The 23,018-nt window shown below is 37.3% G+C and overlaps 1 non-coding gene and 1 pseudogene across 1 annotated transcript; one reads left to right on the top strand and one right to left on the bottom strand.

Annotated features, from left to right (window-relative positions):
- The window catches only part of LOC101589203, a 35,266-nt pseudogene that overhangs the window by 5,058 nt on the left and 7,190 nt on the right, over window positions 1-23,018 (bottom strand).
- Window positions 9,823-9,928, top strand: LOC111814822. The gene has a single exon (XR_002819703.1). It is a non-coding gene; the product is annotated as a U6 spliceosomal RNA (small nuclear RNA).

Raw genomic sequence — 23,018 nt, 5'->3', positions numbered from 1 at the left:
ATAGCAATTGAGACTGAGCGTGGTGGCCTGCATCTGTAATCCCAGCTCTTGGGAGGCTGTAAACAGGCGGATCACTATGAGTCTGATCTAGTAGTGAGACCCTGAACACCCTGTAGACCGTTCTTTAAAATACAAAAAAAAAAAAAAAAAGAAAGAAAAGAAAGAAAGAAAGAAAGAAAGAAAGAAAGAAAGAAAAGAAAGAAAGCTTCCTGCTATTATCTCGTCAAATAGGTTTTCCAGTGCTATTAACCCCTATTTCTTTGCCTTGAGACACTCCAAAGATGCAGGTATGTGTTCATTTAATGGTATCACGGAACTCCCCAATTCTACTTTTAGTTTTTCATTACCCTTTTATTCTGAATGGGATGTCTTAAAAGACCTGTCTTCAAGTTCAGGTATTCTTTTTTTCACTTGACCTATTCTTTTGTTAAGACTTTGAATTCATTTTTTATTTGACTTATTCAGATCTACCAAGATATATTTGCTTTTCTCCCAAAAAGTCTGTATCACTTTCTCAATATCTGATCTATATCCTGCCATGCCTTCTTAATTTCATAAAATCATTCATCTATATTTTCTAGATTCTCACTGAGCTGCTTTATACTTCTATGAAGTTCTTTATAATTATACTTAGTTATATTTCTTTGGGATTTGTTGTGACTTACATTCTTTGAAATCATCTTATTTTCTTTGTTAGTTTGGATTTTTGTGTGTGTGTTCCTATGTTAAGATTTGCATTTTCCTTAGCTGTGCAGAAACTTATTTGATTTGATGAAGATCCCATGTGTTGATTCTTGATGTTATTTCTCATGAAAATGGGGTTCTTGTCAAAAAATTTTTGCCTACTCTTTTAAATTCAAGACTTTTACTACTCTATTTCCCAATGCTTCTGTTTTTATAGTTATATTTTTATATTTACATCTCTGTACCATTTTTATTTCAGTTATGGTGAGAGATACGAATCTAGCTTCGATTTTCTCAATGTGCATAGTGACTTTTTCCAGCACTCCTTGCTAAAGAGGCTCTCTTTCTTCCAGTATAGCTTTCTGGCCCCTTTGGCAAAGATCAGGTGGCTGAATGTATCTGGGTTTTTTTCTGCATCCCCTATTCAGTTCCACTGATCCACATGTCAGTTTTTATGCCAGTACCATGCTACTTTTATCACTGTAATTTTGTGATATAAAAAAAAAAACAAGTTCATCGATACCTCTTATGATCAGCATTGCTTTTGCTATTCTGAGTCTTTTCTGGATCAGTATGAATTTTAGGATTCTTTTCTGTAGATCTGCAAGGAATATTGTTTGATATTTTTATTGGGATTGCATTAAATCTGTTTATCTGTTTTGAAATTATGATAATATTTGTTCTTTCTGTTTAGGAGCACCTTGTAATATTCTCTTCTATCTCTTTTTTTCAGAGTACTGTGGTTGTTATGGTAGAGGTCCTTCACTTCCTTGGGTAGGTTAATAGCTCAGTAATTTTTCTTTTTTTCTTTTTTTTTTTAAACCAGGGATTGAACTCAGGCCCTTGCGCTTGCCAGGGAAGTGCTTATTCCACTGAGCCATCTCCCCGGCCCTCAGTAATTTTTCTTGATGCTCTTGCAAATATTTTCCAAATTTTTTTCTCAGTGAGTTCATTTTTGGTATATAGGGCACTACTGATTTTTTGTTTGTTTGTTTTTGTTTTGTATGTTTGGTACTCAGCTACGTTAGTGAATTTGATTATTCTAGAAATGTTTTGGTGGAATTTTGGGGGTCTTCTATGTAAAGGATTATTTCATTTGCAAATTATTTGACTTTTTCCTTTTGTGTATGCATGCCTACTATTTCTCTCTTGCCTATTGCTCTGGATAATATTTCAAGTTCAACATGAGTAGTAATACTGGACATCATAGTCTGTTCCACATTTTGCTAGGAATGTTTTTAGCTGTTCCCCATTTAATATGATGCTGGTCATTAGTTTGTTATGAATAGCTTTTATCAAATTAGGATAAGACTTTTCTATACCCATTTTTCTTTCTTTCTTTCTTTTTTTTTTTTTCAGAACCAGGGATTGAACTCAGGCCCTTGAGCTATCTCCCCAGCCCATGTACCCACTTTTCTTATCATGCAAGTTTTTATCATGCATGGATGCTAGAATTTATGAAAATATTGTTTCCGTGTTCATTGAAATTATGACATATTTTTCTTTGTTTCTATTTAGGTGGTGTATTACATTTACTGATTTGCATATGATGAACTATATTCACATCTCTAGAATGAAACCTACTTAGTCATGGTATATGATCTTTTTGATGTGTTGCATTGTTTGCCAGTAGGTTATTGAGGACTCTTCCGGCCATGTTCATTAAAGAGATTAGCTTTTAGGTTTGTATCTACGTGGAATCTTACGTGGTTTTGGAATCTGAGTATTGCTGGCTTCTATGAATGACTTTGGAGTAGTCCTTCCCTTTCAATTTCACTGAAGAGTTTGAGAAATGCTGGTGTTATGTTCTCCCTGAAACTCTTGTAGAATTCCACAGTGATCCATCAGGTCCTGCACCTTTTCGCAGTTGGTATGTTTTGTGTTACTACCTCGATTTCATTATCTGTTGTTAGGTTGTTCAGGTTTTCTGTGTGTCTTCCTAGTTCAGTTGTGGCAATTCACATGTGAATAGAAATCTGCCATATTTTTAAGATTCTTCAATTTATTGGAGTACAGATTTTTGCTGTTACTACAAGTTATCTTCTGGATTTTGGTAGTTTCCATGATGAATTACCGTTTTTCATTTTAGTTGCATAGATATGGGTCTTTTCTTTTCTTTTGCCAAGTTTGACTACGGGATTATCTATTTTATTCTTTCAATGAAAAAGATATTCATCGATTCTTTGTATGTTTTGTTTTAATATCATTAACATATTCTCTGCTCATTATTATTTCCCCCTATACAGTAGGTTTGAATCTTCAAATTTTCTTGAGTTACATCCCCAGGTTATTTGTTTGAATTCATTCTGTGTTTTTAGTTGAACATTCACATCTATAAATTTCACTCTTTGAACAGCTTTCTTTGTGTCCTACATGTTCTGGTATGTTGTATCAGTATTAACAGTTGATTCTAGAAGTTGCTTAATTTCTTCCTTGATTTCTTCTGTGAATTATTGAATTTTGGTTGTATTATTTTATATTCTGGTATTTGTAAGATTGCTATGATTTCTTCTGTGATTGATTTCTAGCTTCATTGTGCTGTTATCTGATAGCATATGTGGATGATTTTGATTCTTTTGTATCTAGGCAGGCCTTATGGACTAGTATTTAGTCTGATGTGAGAAAAGTTCTGAGTGCTATTAAAAAGACGGTATCTGTTTTAGTAATGTAGAGCACTCTGTAGATATCTATTAAGGGCTTTGGTTCAAAAATGTGGTTAAGCTCTAATATTTCTTAATTTTTACCTAGTTGATTTATTTGTGAAAGTGAGGTATTTAGGTCCCCCACTGTGATTGTGTTGGTATTTATGTTATCTTTTATGTCCAGTAGTGTTTGTTTATGAAGGTGGGTGCACTGATATTCAGTGCCTATGTATATGTACAGCTATCTCTTTCTGTTGAGTTGTTTCTTATAAGTAGTGACCTTCTTTCCCTCTTCTGATCAGTTTTAGCTGAAGTTCACTTTCTGTGAGAATAAGATTACTATCTGTAATTGCTTTCAGGGTTCTAATGCATGGAATACTTTCCACCATTTGAATTTTACTCTATGAATTTCTTATTGGATTAGATGACTTTTTTGATTGCAACAGATTTTTTTTATCCAGTCTGCTAGACTGTGTCTTAAATTATGGAATTGAGACAATTTACTTTCAGAGTATAACTGAAAGATACTTTTTCCTGTCATTGCATTTTTTCTGTTTTCTGACTCCGTTATTTTTCCTTTTTTTGTGTAACGTCTTCCTTGCTTGATATATATCCTCCTTCTGATGTTTTGCCTTGTTGCCTTAGTTGTCTCTGGAATATTCTGAGCTTTTTTTTTTTTTTTGAATCCTGGTTTAGTGCCCACATACAGTGTTATCTCAGTTTATGAACTTCATTTGTTTTATAATTATGGAGAAGATGGCTATGTTTGTGTTTGTGTGCAGAACATGGCCAGAGTTGTGTTTTTCACCTCATGCAGAGCTTGTGAACAGAAGCAAAATTTTGCCAAAAAATTTTACTTGTGAATTGAATTGTTTGTACACAAGAATTCCTGAAAAAAAGGTATTATTGTATCTTTCACAATGTTCTATGTCATAGAATGTCTTTATCTCTCCACCAATTTCAAAATTAGTTTTTCAGGATATATTACTATAGTTTAGAAGTTGTTTTGTATTAGGACTTAAATTCTTGCCTTCAGACTTGACCTTTAAAGTTGTGTTGAAAAGTCTGATGGAATCTTAATTGGTTTATCTTTTTTATTTTATTTTTTATTTTAAAGAGAATAAACATTTAAAAAACAAAAATGATACAGAATTTCAAACCAAGATGATAGGAAATCAATATTAGTTCCTATATTGCCTATTGTTTTCTTCAAAGTAGTTGTCTATATTACCAGATATAGGCATGGGAAGTTGGTCAGAAAATGAAGCAATGTTACTGTCAATAAACCAATAGAAATTAGTAGTACAATTTTATATATATATATATATATATATATATATCATATAACATACATAACTACACACACACACACACACACACTTTCCCCTTCTTTTGTTTGTTCTTTCCCTCGTTCCAGGCATTCTTTCCTTTTGAGTAGTTCTGTTGTTTGTGTTGAAAAATATGCCATGATTCTGATGGTCTTTCCTTTATAGCTAATGTGTTCTTTAACAGCTTTTACAAATTTGTTCTTTTGCTGAATTTCTGGGAATGTGATTTTTAGGTATCTGGGTATAGATTTATTTTGCTTATGGATAATTCAAGTTCTATGTCAGATTCTTTTCCCATGCTGGGGAATTTTTTTTGCTACTACATTTATCATCAAATAGTCTTTTTATGTCCTTTGTGTTAACTCTTGTTTTTTTACCTATCAGTCTTATATTGTTTTTCTATTTTGACCTATGGGTCTTATGTTGTTTTTCTTTGCATCATCTTGAAGCTGTTGAATTGTTTTTTACTGGCTCCTTGTTATTTTTAAGAGATCTTACCTCCCACAGATGGGTGTGGTGGTGCATGCCTGTAATCCCAGCACTCAGGAGGCTGAGGCAGGAAGGATCTTTGCAAGTTTGAGACCAGCCTGGGCTACAAAGTGAGCTCAATGCTAGTTTGAACTGAGAGAGAGAGAGAGAGAGAGAGAGAGAGAGAGAGAGAGAGAGACAGAGACAGAGACAGAGACAGACAGAGATCTTTCCTTTTATGATCACTAGTTGCAATGCTGTCTTCAAGGTCAGAAAGTCTTTCTTCAGTTTCACTCAAATGGTTTTGTCAGCTTTCAATAGAATTTTTAATTTCCTGGATATCTCTTTCAATTTGTTATATTGTTCATTCAAGGTTTTCATCATTTCTCTACATTTCCTGTATGTTTTCATCTATGTCTTCTTTAGATATGCTGAGCAATTATTTCTTTACGGTTGTCATTTCTTTTTTTATCCAAGAGATTATTTCTGATCTTATTTTTTCTATAGCCATGGAGTTGTTTCTTTACTTCATTTGCTATCCTTTCAGAAATTTCAGGTGTGTGACTTCCAATTTTTTCTATGTTGATATCTCCTAGGCTTCTTCTGGGTGGACTGGAGATGTGAGACTGCATTTTGCGCCTTCATTTTAACATTTTTTAATTTAAAAAAATTTTTTGTTTGTTTTCTGTAGTGATCCTTGAGTTTTGTTAGTAAGTAGCCATATCACTAATATCAAGGCCTCTCTAGGAATAGCCTTTTTTTTTTTTTTTTTTTTTTTTTTTTTTTTTTTTTTTTTTTTTGTCTGTCCCAAGATTTTACCATCCCAATTAATTGAGAGTGAGTTATTCATTTCTTTTTTGCTCAGTCCCCATTCTTTTGGTATATGCCTATGGTGAGGTTATTAGCCCAGAGCTTCCCAATATTGTTACACAAGGGAGAACAGCTGATTACCAGAGATATAATATCCATGCCACAGTGGTACAATTAGTAGTAAGCACAATTTAGAAACTGATCACCTGTGGTACTATTGATTTTGTACTTTAGGTCATAGAAGCATAGTCTATAGTCATAAAGCCAATCATAAATTAAGAGTTTTTATGCAAAGTATTTCCCTTGATAGAGTGGATTTACGCTGGGCTCTCCAGACAAGACAGTGTCCATGTCCCGAGCACTTCCCGTGCTGTCTGCTTGACCCTCAGGGCCAGGCACCAGGGTACCTCCGGACAGAGGCTCCCGGGATGCTGGATGGCAGGGGATGGTTGGTGGGGATCCTTACCTCCCATGTGGCTCAGGATCACTCTCACAATAGTCTTGGCTTGGCTTTTTACGTGATTTTTTTGCTTTTCTGTGACAGCCTTTGATTCTGTCTTTTTGTTGGACATCTGGGATTTTGACCATGTGTCATGGGGAGCTGCTTTTGTCATTATTTTTTCATTGAGAGAAGTCTTTGGTGTTCTGTAAACCTAACTTACTTACATGTTTTCTTTCCTCATAATTAGAAAGTTTTCTGCTATGATTTCTGTAAACAGATGTTTTTAATTCCATGTGTGTTGTCTTCTAATTTCTCTGTAGCTCCAATTAGCCTTAGGTTAGTCACCTTAGTGTCATCTAATTGCTGGATGAAGTTTTCCTGTTCTTTTTGATTCTAAGGCTTCTCTAAGTAATTCATTTATTTCCACCTAGTCCTCAATTTCTGAGACATTTTTCTGGTCACTTCTGCTATTTATGAATTATATAGCTTTCTTTCTCTCCAAGGTTTGTTTGGCACATTTTTGTGGGTATAAATCTTTGGTAAATTGGTCATTTATATTTAGAACCGTTTTGATTAGCTCTTCCAAATTGTAATTTACTTCTCCTATAACCACACTGATCATTTTGTGTGCGGTTCCACTACCTTCTGGGTTACATACTCTTTCCTGGTGCTGCTCACCATGACATCTCTGTCCACAGCCGTCAGAATGTGTGCTTCGGTCTCACAAGCAGAGCCCTAGTGTCATTCACAGCCTGGGTTCAGAGCCCCTCTTTGCCAGTGTGGCTGTGGCTGGGACGTCATGCCATGTGCAGTGTATCTGATTTCAGAAACAACAGTAGGGCACTGCCTGCTCTACTCTGGCTCTGCTGAGTTGCTTTTGTGCTCTCCGCTGCATGTTTATCATGCAGCCCCCTTTACTCTACAGTTGCCAGCTAGGAGTTGCTGCCCCCACCGTGGGAACTTGCATGGATACAATGCTCAATGTTCTGTACACAGCACTCTGTTGTATGTGAAGGAATGGGCAGCGTAGTTACTGTTCCTTGTGCTGAACATGCCTTACCACTCCGAAGCCCCATCACCTGCTGGCCCCGGTGTGCTGTTTTGTGTGTGTGTATGTGTGTCTTTTTGAGACAGGGTCTCGCTATGCAGTTCAGGTTGGCCTTTATCTCACTTTGTAGCCCGGCCTTGTCTGGAACTCCCAACAATCCTCTTGCCTCAGCCTCCCAAATGCTAGGATTATAGGCGTGTGCCACCATGCCTGGCTTGGTGTGCTATTTTTTTCTAAGATATGAGTATATCTCGTTAGTTCCCAGCACTGGTGCACCTTTGTTTCTAATTTTTAAGTGGGCTGGTGTGTGTGTATAGTTCTGCCACATTCTGATTTTAGCTTCTTGGAATCCTTGTTTGCAAAACATCTCACTTCACTGTGTATGGATAGTGCATAGATAATTAGGGATCTACTTAATCCTTAAGGGTGTCACTGAAGGGCCACGCTTCCTCTCCACCCAGTCTCCCCCAGGAGGCATCAATTTCAAGTCTAGAGTAGAGGAATGGGTACCATGATCTGGGAGTATCTGGTTTCCCCTCATGGGTCCTCTCTAAGCACTAGATTTTAGTCCAGCTGGATTTTCTTCTCATAGATCCTCCCATAACAGACTTTACCTCTCACCCTTGCCTCTGAATAAATTCTTTTCTCCAGCATCAGTTCCAGACATATCTGGCACTTGCTGATTAGGCAGCCATCTTCTCTTTCCTACTACTTTTATGGGATGGCCTTTGTGATAAATGGTTTTCTTGAGAAGATGCATCTTGGGGTATCAATTTGTTATGCGGTGTTAGTTTTGACTTTATCTTTTCATCATAGTGTATGAGTCAGCTAGTACACTACATTGCTTTTCTCAGTTACTTCTTAGATTTGAGTAATGAGTGTGGACCCAGGGCTTACTGTGTTAAAATAGTATTTACCTTCTGCCCTTGTGGGCCATGAAAGATTGGGGACACTCTATCAATTCTTTTTTTGTATGTTTCAGAATTCAAACTCAGAACCTTGCACTTGCTGGGCAGGTGCTTGTGCCACTGAGCACTCGGCCCACTCTTGTGATTCTGATAGGTATAGTGCACAAACAGTGGCTACAAGGGTGCTCACTGTGTGGCTACTTCTGTAATGGAGGTCTTTGCTGCACTGGGTGATGGGCATTTCTGCAACCTCTGCTAATTCCAATTGTGTCACTAGCAGTCGTATCAGCACCATGTAAGAATGGGCAGTGGTGAGGGGCCTGAAGCACGTGTTCTGAGAGTCAGTAGTGGGTACCCAGACATTGCATGGGGAGAGGCAGCGGCAGTAATCACAGCGTCCCTCTGTGGTAATCACACTGAGTCCTGACAGTAGATCATGATCAGAAAAGGTGGAGTTGGGCCCGTGATGGGCACTGCAAATGTGTGGCAGGAGGAAGTGTGGCAGTCTCCTCCATTGCTAGCATGGCAGTGCCTGTCCAGGAGCACTCAGCCAATGTCAGGCAAGTTTACCCCAATCTTACTGAATGTGCATTCCTTGGAATAGGGTGATAGATGGGGCTTCCGTCCCCAGATACTGTCAGTGGCAGTGCTTGTTGACATCTCAGCAGAGCTGCACTTGCCCAGGGACAAAGCCAGAGCCAGAGCTGCAGCATTCTTCAACAAGTCCTACCATGGGAAGCGCAAGTGGGAACTGTGGTAGCAGACCTGTTTGTTCAGGGGAGGAGAGGAATGACAGGAGCCCTGCAGGTGCCTGTCCTCAGTCATGGCCTGACATAATTACACAAGGCCACTCATACCAGGGGACAAACACTTCAATTTTCTGACTTTTGAGGGCAAACTCTCTCTTCCCCTTTATCTACAGCCCCAATCCATTACTGCTCATGGCTCCCAGAAAGCTTAGGTCACAGTCACTGTTTTGGATCCATCTGAGATTGTGAGGTAGCTGTCTCTTCGGCCAGTGTACTAAAATGTCTATGGAGTCCCAGGGACAGGAACATGCAAACATTTTCTCACTCTGGGAATTGTCTCTGCTGTCATCATCTCCCTTCTCAAGCTGACTTCTGGATGCATTACCTTGAGTGTTGGCTGGGAGGTGATGTAAAAACTATTTCTTAAACGAAGTATACAATTTGGGTGAAAGGTCAACTTGGTTGTTCTGGCATAGTCCAAGGAGGATTGGTGGGGCACACTTGTGAAACTTTCTAGGTGGGTTTTGGAGGAGTGGCCCTGGGATCTGTATCTGGTTTCACATTCCTTGGTCTCTGGCACCATGCTTCCAGGCAACCATGAATTAAGCAGTTTGGTTCCACCACACCTTTCCTCCATGACGCTTCTGCCCTGAAGCCAGCTGAACATGAGCCAAGCTAAGCCTCTTTTTCTTTAAACTGTGGCTATCAAAGGGTTGTATACAGCAGTGAAAAATCTGGCCAGGGCTTGCTTCAGCAATACATGTACTGAAATTGAAATGAATCAGAGAGGATCAGCATGGCCCTTGCACGAAGATGGAGCAAAAGCTGACTAATACACAAGGTGCTGTGCAGATTTCAGGTTATCTAGATGCACATCTGTGAGGACTGTGAAATTTCACAGCAGCTAGGAACTACTGCTGAACAGTTACAGGATCCAGCCTTCAGGGCTGCCCTGTTTGTTTAATACTAAAAAATTTATGCATAAAGTATTATAGCAACAGGCACTGGCAAGATAGCTCAGCAGACTAAAGTGCCTACTTAGGCAAGCTTAGACAAGCACAGGGCCCACAGTTTGATCCCTCTTACCACATGCCGTGCCAGACCTGCCCCCAGGGTGGATCTGGGCATGGTAGCAAGTGCTTATAATCCTAGTGCTGGGGAAGCTAAAGACAGGAGGATCACCATGAGTCTAAGCTATGTAGTGAGACCCTGCAAGAATCAAATATATTAAAAAAATTTTTTGAAGCATTATAGCAACAAATTAAAGCCCTTTAAATAAAATAGGAATCAGTGGCCCTACTGATGTAAATAACAAATTAATAAAATGTGAATTAGAAGAAAGGGAAAAGTAACTCCTCAGAGAATTACAACTAAAACATGTATAAGGAATGATGGAATTAGAGTCACTATTTGCCAAACATCATAACAATAATTAAAATAGAAAAGAATGATCAACAGAAAGCCAGACTCATTTGCAGAAAAATAAAATGTTCACATAATTGCAAAGTATCTGTTCACTGCATACTATTAATTACAAAGGAAAAAACCCAGTAACTATAGCTAAGGTCAGCAGCTTCCTGGGTGATTAAAGTTTACATCCCTAGTAACAGACAAATTGACAGTCTCCCTTCATGATGTGTTGCATTGAGATAAACTCGGCATCACTTCTGTGATGTTCCCGCCAGAATCTAATCATGAGGAAATGCCAGACAAACCCAAACTGAAGGGCAATCCACAAAATAACTGGTTTGTACTTTTCAAAACTGTCAAGGTCATGAAAGATAATGAATAGACTGAGGAACTATTCCAGATAGAAGGTGACTAAAGAGATATGACAGCTACATACAACATCCTTAGTTTTGTTGTGGATGAGAAATAAAAAAGCATTTTAATGAAGCACAATTAGTAAAGTTTAAATATAGTTTCTAGTGTAGATGATAATATTGAAACAATGTTAATCTACATCCATGATTTTGTAGTTGTGTAGAAAAGGGTCTCTTTCAGGAAATAAATATTAGAATATTGGGTATAAATGGCATGTTTGCAACTTACTCTCAACTGGATCAGAGATAAATATATATGGATAAATAGAAATAATAAAACAAATGCGAAACATTAACATTTCAGAGAGCTAACTGAATAATTTGTAGTTGCTAACGCTAGTCTTCCATTTTTCTGTATTTGGATTTATTTCCAAATTTAAAACTTTAAAAAATGGACATTAAATCAATGGATTGCCAAACTATTTTAATTAGAAAAAAACATACATGTTCTTTTAATACAAAATAAAAATAAGTATAAAGCAGAATTTAATTATGTTGGGGCCACTCTGTTGTCTATCTGCCTATGGTGCACAATGTCAATAGCGTCCTCACAATCCTCCATGTGAGTAGGAACACAGTCAAGTGCACCTGTCTTACAGTTTTGCTTTCTTAAAACAGAATGGCCACTTTATTAATTTGGAACTCATTTGATGACAGAAGTATGTAGACTTAGGAAAAAAAGTTATAAAAATCTGATCCTGTATTGATAATAGCATGACAACAAAATAATTTGTGCAGCCAGTGCTCTACTCGGTCATTTAGAGATCTTCTTCCACCAATTAGTTGTCCGCTATGTGTTGCACTATGCTTCAGCAAATGTCCTTATGGAAAAATAGATGATACAAATCTTTATAAAGTGCTGCTTTCATTTCCTTAGAACATATTTCCCAAATTCAGTTGGTATATCAAAGCAAATGTTTATTTGTAAAAGTTATGCTAGATTACCTCTTTTTGTTTTACTTCTAAAAGATACATAAATACATATAATTGTGCAGATTTATGGGATATTATGCAATGTTTCAGTACACTGTACAATGTTTGAATCAGCTTGAGCAGGCCCATCTCCTCAAATATTTGTCATTTCTTTCTGGTTAAAGTTAACAAAATCTCTTCCAGTTTTTTTAAAAGTCTAGTACACTTTCGTTACCTATTGGTATTTTAAAAGTGACTGTAATTCACAAGCCAACAAACACCAGAGTGCACTGCTGCCCCTTCTCCAACACGTACTGTCAAGTTTATTGACTGATTTCTCACTGTTGATGGGTAACCGAATTTCTACTGCTGTGAATGATCCACTTATATACTTTGTTCTTTTCTTTCTGCTTGCATTTTTACTTATCACTTTGGGAATATTCCTTTACATGTGGCTTCTAAGTTATAGCTTGCATTTGGATTTTTTGTTAATGGTTTACATTGGTAGTCCACATATGGTACACATTGCCACTTACGTGGTCAGATATGGATACTTTTCTTTGAAGTCTCCTAACGATGGTATCATTTTACAATTAGCACATATTGCCATTAATTGTATTTATTAATAGTATTTCACCCATAGATCTAGCCAAACATACAGTGCACACTGATCATATCCAAACAAAATCATCAATCCCTATCTCTTTCCCATACATATATTTCCCACCCCCAATAAATGCTACTTCACTTTCAGATCCATGTGCTACATACAGGCTTCACACGAGACGGAACATGAGATCCCATGCTGAGCTTTATTTAGTTGGGAAAAATTTTCTCACTACATCTAACTAATTATACTTGCTTTATTTATGTATTTTTTTTCTTTTTGGTTCAACTCTGGAAAGTCGTATGTGTTTAGAAATTTGTGCATTAAATCTCAGATTTGCAATTTGTTAATGTATAGTCTTTCATAATAATTTCTATTGAGATTTGTTTTCCTGTAGTATCACTTATGTCTCCTTTAATTCTAATTTTATTTTCAATTTATTTACATGCATTTCAATATGAATGGATTCAGTGAAATAAGTATGCATATCACGCAATGATCATATCAGACACTCTTCTACCAACTTCCTCTGTGCCCAACCCTTCCCAAACCCAATGAATCACTATTCTAATACCACACCAATTTTTTACTACTTTTTCTTCTCTGTGTCTGGATAATTTTATTTAACATGTCTCTCACTTGTACTCATATTTCTGTAAATGGCAACACATCAGTGAGTGATTATTAAAGAAATACATTTTATGCATGATGTACAAACACCTAAGAAGGTAAAAGATTGGCTTACAAGAGCTGCTCACAGCATCAGGGGTGGATAAGTGCAAAGAGCTGACTGTATACTAGAGAACCAAAGGATCTAGTTGAAGGGCTGGAGCCCACCATAGTGCCCTTTGTGGGTTCATATCAGAAGGCTGAACAGGCTATGCTGGACTGCAGGAGACAGCCTCAAGGTGAAGGTGAGGACTGGAGCTCTGAAGAAGCAGAAGCAACCCTTACTTCTGTGGTTCCCCTTTATTCCATTCAGGTGGAATGCCTATTGGCTAGTGTCACTCACACCCGAGGTAGGTCTTCTGTCTCCCTTCAGTGACACCCAGAACGATAATGCTGACTCAGTTTACTTGGTTGTTTCTTACTCAGTTTGACACAGTTTAGTATCACAGGTAGGATTTTATTCTTCATGTCTAAATATTCCATTGTGTGTATATTTTGCCTATCTATTCATATATTCAAAGGCACTTGACTGACTCCATATCATGGCTCTTATAAATAGTGTTGCCATGGACACAGTCATGTAGATATCTATCTCTGGTATGCTGAATTCATTTCCTTTGGGGAAATAGGATGGCATAGCTAGTTTATCTGGTGGATTCATTTTCAATTTTTTTTAACTTCTTCCATACCATTATTCACAGTAGTTGTACTAATTTACATTCCCACAAATAGTATATGAATTTCTTTTCATCTGCATTCTCTAGCATCATTCTTTTTCTTTTCACAGCCTTTTCACTATGATAACATGTAATCTCATTGTAGTTTTAATTCACATGTATCTGGTGGCTACTATATGAATCATTTTTCAAAGATTTGTTGGAAACAAGTATTTCTTTTTCTGAGAAATATCAACTGAGATCACTTACCCAATTTATCTGGATTATTTCATATATTCAAGGTATAAACCCTCTTTCTGATGAGTACTTGACAAGTATTTTTTACCACTTAATAATTAGTCTCTTCACTCTTGATAATTTCCTTTACTGTGAGCAAGCTTTTTAATCTTGATAATCTCATTTGTCAATTTTTATCTTTCTTTCTTGTGTTTTCAAAACTACCCAGGAAATCATTGTTTGAACCAATGTACTGAAATATTTTCTTTGAAAAGGTTCAAAATACTGGATCTCACCCAGGTTTTGTGTCCATTTTGAGTGGATTTCTGTAAAGAGTGAGAGAGAGGTTCAGATTCAATATCCTGCCTAGGAATATTGTTTTCCCAGAATCCTTTATTGGTCAGGCTGTCCTTGGCTTTGCTGTGAATCAGCAGGCTGTGGATATATGGATTTCTGACACTTTTATTCAATGGGTCTATGTATCTGTATATACTGTTTGGGTTACTATGTCTATGTAGTGTGTCATAAAATCAGGTATTGTGATGTCTCTGACTTTTGTTGGTTAGCAATATTTTGGCTACTTGTTTCTTGCATTTTTTTTTTTAATGTATTTGGTACAGAGTCTCACAACACAGCTTGGACTCAAGTGATCCTCCTGTTTTCAGCCTCTCCAGCACTGGGATTACAGGTGCCACCATGCCCAGTGTCAGTGGCTGGCTCAGTGTACCCTGGGGGTGGGGCCAGCATGACATGTGGTGCTGGGAATTGAACCCCAGTCCTTGTGCTTGCTTAAGCAGGCACTTAGTCTGCTGAGCTATCTCAGCAGCCCTATTTCTTGCACTTCTACCTGAATTTTGAGATTGCTTTTTCTAGTCGTGTGAGGAATTCTCTGTATTTTATGGGGATTATATAGAATCTGTTGATTGGGTAGTAAGAACATTTTATAAATATTAAAATATTCATTCCTAATATATTAATTCATGGATATACAGGTCTTTCCATTTTTTAAAAATTTTTTTCCATTTAGAGCTCTTCATTTCCTTAGTAAACTTATTCCTAGGTATTTTATTTCACTTTTTTGAGACATGGCTGGCTTTAAACTCACAGCAATCCTGCTGTCTCAACCTCCCAAGGGCTGTAATAGGCATGAGCCACCAAGCTCAGCTATTCCTGGGTACTTTAGTTACTAATTTATTTTCCTATCATGAATGGGATTGTTTTCATGGTGTCTTTCTCATTAAATTTGTTTTTGGCTAGTGGAAAATCAGATGCCTTTTATATCCTAATGTTTCTCTCCTACTGTTTTTCCTGAATTTGTTTACCAGTTCAAAGAGTCTTTTTTTGGGTTTGTTTTGTTTTGAGACAGGGTGTCCTATGTTGTCTTTGAACTCACTGTGTAGCCCAGGCTACCCTGGAACTCAGACCAGTCCTCCTCCCTCAGCCTTGAGTGCCAGGATTATAGGTAAACCATCTATTGGTGTGGTCTCTAGAAGATAGGTAGATACAGATGTAGATAAAAATATAATCTACAAATGAGAGGTAGTCTTTCTTCTCACCTGTATGCTTTTTATTTCCCTTGCCTAGTTGCTGTGGAAACTCCTCAAACTACATTGAACAAAAGCAATGACACAGGACACACTGTAGTCTTGTCCCTGGTCTTGGAAAACGTTTTCAGTTTTCCCTCATTTGGTATGAGTTTAGTGAAGTGTTAATGTAGTCTTTATTTGTTAAGGTATAATGTTTCTGTTTAGAGCTTTTAGGGTGAAACAGGTTTATCATAGCCTTGTTATTATTGCAGTGCTGGTGATCAAATGCAGGGCCTTGCATGAGTCAGGCAGGTACTCTGCCACTAAGCTATGCCCCAGCTGCTGCCCTCATTATATGTATGCATCTATGGAGCTAATCAGATTATTTTCCTTGTTCTTTCAAAAGGATAGATTTGCATGTATTGAATTATCTTGATGTATGATTTTTCTGGAGCTGTTGCATTTGACTCTGATATTTTGTTGAGGATAAGTACAAATTTATTCTTCAGAGATATCAGTCTACAGCTTATTACTTTTGATTGTGTCTTTGCAACTTTGGCAACAAGATAATGCTGGCTTCATCAAATACATTTGGAAGTATTCCCTGCCTTTTAATTTTATGGAATATTTTGAGAACAATTGGCAGAACTTCTTGTTTAAAAATATGGGAAAATTCAGTGGTGAATCCATTCAACTCTGAGATTTTCTTTACTGGGGGATTTATTCAATCTCATCAGCTTTAGCTGTATAGTTAACATTTTCTCCTGACCAGATTCAATTTGGCAAGTTATACAGTATGTATACACATATTTGGCCATTTTACCTACAGTTTCCAATATGTTGGCATATAGTTTTTTATAGTGATTATCAATGCTTGTATTTTTGTGGTAATGCTTATGATGTTTCCCTTTTCATCTTAAATTTCTTTATTAAAGGTTTTTTTTTGTTTGTTTGTTTTTAGAACTGGGGATTGAACTCAGGTCCTTGTGTTTGCCAGGCAAGCACTTATTCCACTGAGCCATCTCCCCAGCCCCTAAAGTTTTAATTATAAATATTAATGGGTTCAGGGTGATATCTCAATATTTGAATATCATTTCCCCATCCATGATGTTGACTATGGGTGTGTAGTTTATATAGCATTTATTGTATTGAGGTATAGTCCATCTATACCTAATTTATTGAGGGATTTTATCACGAAAGCATGTTGAATTTTACCAAAGGATATTTAAGCTTTTACCTATGCAATTTTTATCCTTGATTGTATTTATGTGCTATGTTTGTTGATTTTCCTATGTTGAAACATCCTTGCTTCTTTGAAATAAAACCAAGTTGATCAGGGCTTATGAACTTTTTAATGTGCTATTGAATTAAAGAGGATTTTTGCATCTATATTCATCAAGGATATGGATCTTTTGTTGCATGTTTATTCAATTTTGGTAACAGTGATACTAATTTTATGGAACAAGCTTGGAAAGCTATCTTCCCTTTCTATTTTTTTGAAATACTGTGAAGACCACTGATTTCAGTTTCTCTTTATAAGTCTGATGAAATTCAGCAATGAATCCATCTGGCCCTGGCTTTTCTTTCTGGGCAGACATTTTATTATTGCCTCAATCCCATTGCTGGCTATTAGTCTCTTCAGCTCTGTAGCTCCTCTAAGTTCAATTTTGGTAGATCATGCATGATCATAAAATTGTTCATTTCTTCCAGACTTTCCATCTGATTAGTGTAATTTTCCCCTAATGATCAATTTCAGTGATATCTGTATAATATCTTCCTTTGGCTCAAATTTTGTGACTTATCTCATTTAATGTGCGAAAAGTTTGTCAATTTTATCTTTTCAAAGAACCAATTCTAATTCATCGATGATTTGCAATGTTCCTTTAGTCATTTTTAAATTTTTTATTCTGTATTTCTTCTAACTTGGGGCTTAGTTCTTGCTAAAACTTTGAGAGGTATCATTAGGTTATGTGATTGAGATCTACACATTTTTTAAAACTGTAGGCAATTGTAGCTGTGAACCTCTTAGTACTGCTCTCACCATATTCCAGATTCTGCTCTGTTGCTTCTTCTCACTCAATTGTAGGATTTTTAAGAAATCCCCTTTGAATTCTTCAGCAATAACCCCTGTTTATTCCGAAGTACATTATTTAATATCCATGAATTTATGAATTTCTGTAACCTATCTTGTGAATTTCTAATTTCATTCCATTTGATCTTATAAAAACAAGAAATTTGTTTCTATTTTAAAATTGTTAAGACTGCCTTTGTAACCTAATATATTATCTATTTAGTAAAATGGTCTATGTGCTGAAGAAAGAATCTGCATTCTGCTGCTGTTGGATGGAATACTGTGTAGATGTCTGTCAGATGTGAGACTAGGGGAGCATCTGTTCAGTCCATTTGATTTTTTTTAATCTTTTAAAAATCATTTATCTATTTGTTTGTTTGTTTGTTTGGTACACGGTCTCACTACAAAGCTGGGACTCACAGTGATTCTCCTGACTCAGCAGTTACATATAGTATACCAATAAATGTATCATGAAGCTTTCCAAATTTATAAAGCAGTTACAAGACCAAAATGCAATATACATGAATTGTTTTTTTCTTACTAGTTAGGATTTCAAAAAGATATAACACAAAATAATACATTTTAAAGCTTAACTTGGATATTCTTACTTTTGAAAGAAGAAATACTAGCACAAATATCAAAGAAAATCTCTTCTTAGAAACCAAAGGACACAGCAGAACTCGGGAGAGCGCCAGGATTCGCCACACAACCAAGATGAAGTCTTGGTGTTGCTTCTCACCCAGTCTTCATTTTTGAAGTGAAAATATAGCACTTTCCTTTCCAATGAATGAGACCCAAATAACGCCTTTTCAGCACACTTACATTTTCTGCAAAGGTATCAACAAATATTACCTGAATGCAAAATTACTTAGTATTTCCTCTATGTTTTTTTTTTTTCCCCAGTCAGTACCAGGAATTGAATTTGGGACCTAACGCTTGCCAGGCAGGCACTTATAGGCTGAGCCATCCCCCCCATTCCCGCTTCCCCCATTTGATCTATAATCTAATTTAACTGTTGTTTCTTTCATTCTTTTTCTTTGGATATTTCTGTCCATTATTGGTTTTATAAAACTAGGTGCTCAAACTTCAGGTATACATTTATAACCACTATATAAACTTGATGAATTTGTCATTTTATGAAAATTTAGTGATCTTTATGTCATCTGACCAATTTGAGCATTTAAAAATCTTTTGTTGCATATGAATATTTTACTCTTGCTTGCATCTGGATTTCAGTTATTTGGAATATCATTTTCAGTCCTTTCACTTTTAATCTGTACGTCTTTGGTGTGGAGGTAAGTTTCTTGCAGATAGCAGTTGTTGAGTCTTCTTTTTCATTTTGTCAGCCAATTTTTAGTTGGAGAATCAAGATCATTTCCATTCTGTTCCATTATTTAAATATATGTACGAATCCCTGCCATTTTGCTGTTTTCTGTGTCTTTACTCTTAGCTATTCTTACTTACCTATTCACAGCAAGTGAATGTCTGGTCCTTTAACTGTCTTTTATGGCTTGTACTATGTAGACTGTCCCCCCATAGCCTCACGAGGACATGCGTGAGGCTTTTCGGAGGTACCAGGATCTAAGATGTATGCTGCTGGGACTAAGGAGGTAGAAAAGGGAAGGCCCACCCTGGGTGTGTTCAGCACCACCCAAAAGGCTGGTGGCTTGGATAGGAGAAAAGGGAAAGGCAGGTTTGATGTTGCTGCTTCTGCTTGCTGCTTTGCTGTTTCCTGCCTACTTGCCATGGACTATTTATTTTCTGTGGTGCCCCCTACCATGCTACTCTTCCTTGGAGCAGCCATCTATGGACTGAAAACTCCACAAACTGTGAGTTGAACTTCGGATGTTGAGTATTTTGTCATGTCTCAGTAATGAGAAAAGGAACGAAGACATTGTCCTATAGATAGTATGCAATCTGTTCGTGTTTTTTTTTTTTCTTACTATCTAAATGTAATAGTTCATCAACCCTGTCTTTGACTTGATTTGGCCTATCTGTGAGGCATTTCACTGTGTCTTAAGCCTTCCATTCCAATTTGTTTTTTTAGGATTTCCTTCTCTTCAATTTCTCTGCTTAATCCTACATTATAGTGCTTTATACATTCAGCTGTTTATTTGTATTGTCTTTGTTAAGTGATCAATTAAGAAAACTCATTATTTTGAATTTGTTATTGAATTTCCTTTAGTATCCTTGGAATCAGCTACTAGAGACATGAAAGTTTGGAGGAAAGATAGTATTTTATCAAATTTCTTGTTTTTTTGGTCGAGATTTATGCATCTGTCAGGATGGATCTCTCTTCCACTTTTATGTGAGGTCCTTCTTCATTGGTACAGAGCACTGCTGACTACATGCCCTGGGATACAAAGGGTGGTGCAGTGTTAACTACAACTGGAGTTTATAATGTAGTTTCTCTGTGACTCTTTTGTCTGTGATTAGTGGGCTTTTGCATGAGGCACATCATCAGGGCTGGAGGAAACCTGCTGTCTTTGAAGGTCTTGCAAAATGTATGGGGTGCTCTTTATTTTTTGAATATTTCTTCAGATGTGTCATCAATATATAGTCCAATGGGATATGGGAGAGATCTATGCTGAGGTTCTACAAAGGTGTAGTGTCTATAACCTTTGTGTTCTCACGTTCTCTTTTATCTCAGGTACTTTTTTTGTTGCCGATACAAAATACCCAGTACCCACAAGTTAAGTAGGAAAGGTTTATTTAGCTATGTTTGTAGAAATTTCAGTCTAGCATCAGCTGGCTCTAAGGCAGAAGAATGGATTCACATTGGATTAATAGCTCATCAAAGGCAGGCTCTATACTCTATCCAGGCTAGTGGCACTAGGGTGGTGCCAGACCAATCAATGGGCTGATTTAGTAATCGCACACCCTTATTACACCACAAATCAACCACATCCTAGAACTATCCACTTCTGAAAGTGCCACCTATCACCACACAAGGCTTTGGGAAGACAGCTAGACACAACCCATAACAAGTGTCCAGTATTCAGTCTTCAGGCTGATCATAGCCATACCTAATTGGGACCAGGACATTAAGTTGAAGTATCTACCAAGGTCCAAGAAGAACTTGGTCATGGGTGGAGTAAGAGTCAATTTCAATGATCTAGGAGGCTATGTCAGTGGCAAAGTATTCACGTAACATGTTCAAAGTATCTTGTTCAATTCTTTTTTTTTTTTTTTCCAGAACCAGAGATTAAACTCAGGCCCTTGCGCTTGCCAGGCAAGTGCTTATTCTGAGCTATCTCCCCAGCCCCTTGTTCAATTCTCAATGCCATAAACAAAGGGGAAAGCAAGAAAGAAGAAACAGCCTCTGGAAAATGCTCTTTCCAGAAGATGCTCCTGTTTCCACAGAGAAGCCATGTTGAGGTTTTCTCTGAGCTTGCTGTTCTAGAAATTGAAGGCCTCTGCATTTTTCTGTTTTCAGGAGCCTTCAGCAAAATCACTGCACTAACCTGGTGGGCATCTGCCTTGAGATCCCCTTGTGCACCTCAGAGCAACTCAATAAAACCCTGAGAGTGCTGTGCAGTGAGAGTCCAGGCTGTGATGCCTGAGTATAAAAATTACTCTTTTAAAGACCAACAACTTAAATAACTAGCTGTAGAATCTGAGGAACACCAGTCCTGTGATGGCACATGGAAGCTGCATCTTGGAAAGCCAGTCACAGCAGTGTGTGGCATGGAATCCACAACCCACCTCCTTGAAGTGTGAATAGTTATGACTGCAAGTGTCCAGACCTTGTAAAACCCATTAACCTTGCAGAGAAGGACAGACGGTGAGACACAGCTCCCAAATGCCAATCACGACACAGGGTGGGGACAGATGTTGAAAGAAGGAAAATCTAGTAAGTGTGTCCTCTTACCACATAACTTACAGGATTACTTTCTAACATTCTCCCAAAAAGTCAAACGCAAAGGAGTTCAAAAGATTTGTCCATGTGCTAGCGCCCTGAAGAATCTGTCTGAAGGCCTAAATCCCACAGTGGTGTCCCAGTTGAGTCTAGCCAAAGGCCTAGATTCTGTGATGTCTCATGCAAGTCAGTATCAAGGATCTGCACTGGGCAGGACCAAAGGCCAGTGGTGGAAGCTATAAATTTTGTGCCAGCAGGCTGAGGGATATGCACTGACACTAGGAAGCCAGGCTCAAGGTGAAGATCAGAATTTCCTTAAAGAGAACAGCAGTTGGGGCCAGGGAGATGGCTCAGTAGAATAAGCACTTACCTGGAAAGCACAAGGGCCCGAGTTCAATCCCTGGTTCCACAAAAAAAAAAAAAAAAAAAAAAAAAAAAAAAAAAAAAAAAAAACCAGCAGCTATCCCTGTGACAGCTAAGATGCTTCTCCAATAAGAACAGCTGAATTTATATCAGGAAAACCAGCTGCAGTAAGCTTCTCTAGGAAGATCAACAGCACACCATCTTCCCCTCTGCTGCTGCTTTTATGTTTATGCCCTCGGCAACAGTCTGCAGGGCAGGTGAGGGAATGTGTCTTTGATGCTCTGACCCACACTAACTTAGCCCAGCTGGCCTTTCCTGCTTCAGCTGACTATTAGTGAATCCACCACAATACTAGATGGTCTGATGAACATTAGCATTCTGCCTCGCTCACCTTACTAGGCAGCTGATTTCCATTTGCTTTGATTATATCACATGGAGAAGCAGCCTATAATCCCAGCACTGGAGAGGCTGAGACAGAAGGATCACTACAAGTCCGAGCTGCATAGCGAGATCCTGTATCACATACATACATAAATGAAAGATTAAAAATACAGCAATTTAATCTTATTACTGCTTCATTTAGACATTTTACATCTTCATAACACAACTTGGTAGGTCACATGCCCAGAAATTTGGCCATTTCATCTAGGTTTCTAATTTGTGTTTTGCAATAATCTCTAATGAGCCTTTACATTTAGTTTTAATATTGGCAATGTCTTTTTCATTCTAAATGATTATTATTCATTAACACATATTCTGCATATTAATTGAATTTAGTGTGCTATTTCCATCCATGAGTAAACCATCCATTGATCATATCCAATATACTTCTCCCCCTTCCTTTCACTCCACATCTGTCCAATGGGAGTTGGAGAGTAATCCAGTAATCCCTCTTCCACCAGGTCGTTTTGTAATTTCCACAAATGAAGGAAAATATATGTAATATATCTCCCTGTATCTGGTCAATATAATATGTCCTCTAGTTGCCAAAACTGTGCAACAAATGACAGGCATTCATCTTCCTAAGACTGCATTACTTGATTATATATACTGTATATATTATATCTAAGCAATACATTTACATATATATGTGTGTGTATATATATATATATATATATATATATATATATAATTTTCTCTAGTCATGTGTTTATGTGGAATATAGGCTGTTCTATAATTTACCTGTTGTGAATAGTACTGCCAGATAAGGACATGC

Source organism: Octodon degus, unplaced genomic scaffold, assembly GCF_000260255.1.
Source record: "Octodon degus isolate 3935 unplaced genomic scaffold, OctDeg1.0 scaffold00009, whole genome shotgun sequence".
Classification (NCBI taxonomy): domain Eukaryota; kingdom Metazoa; phylum Chordata; class Mammalia; order Rodentia; family Octodontidae; genus Octodon; species Octodon degus.
This window is presented reverse-complemented; position numbering and strand designations above follow the sequence as displayed.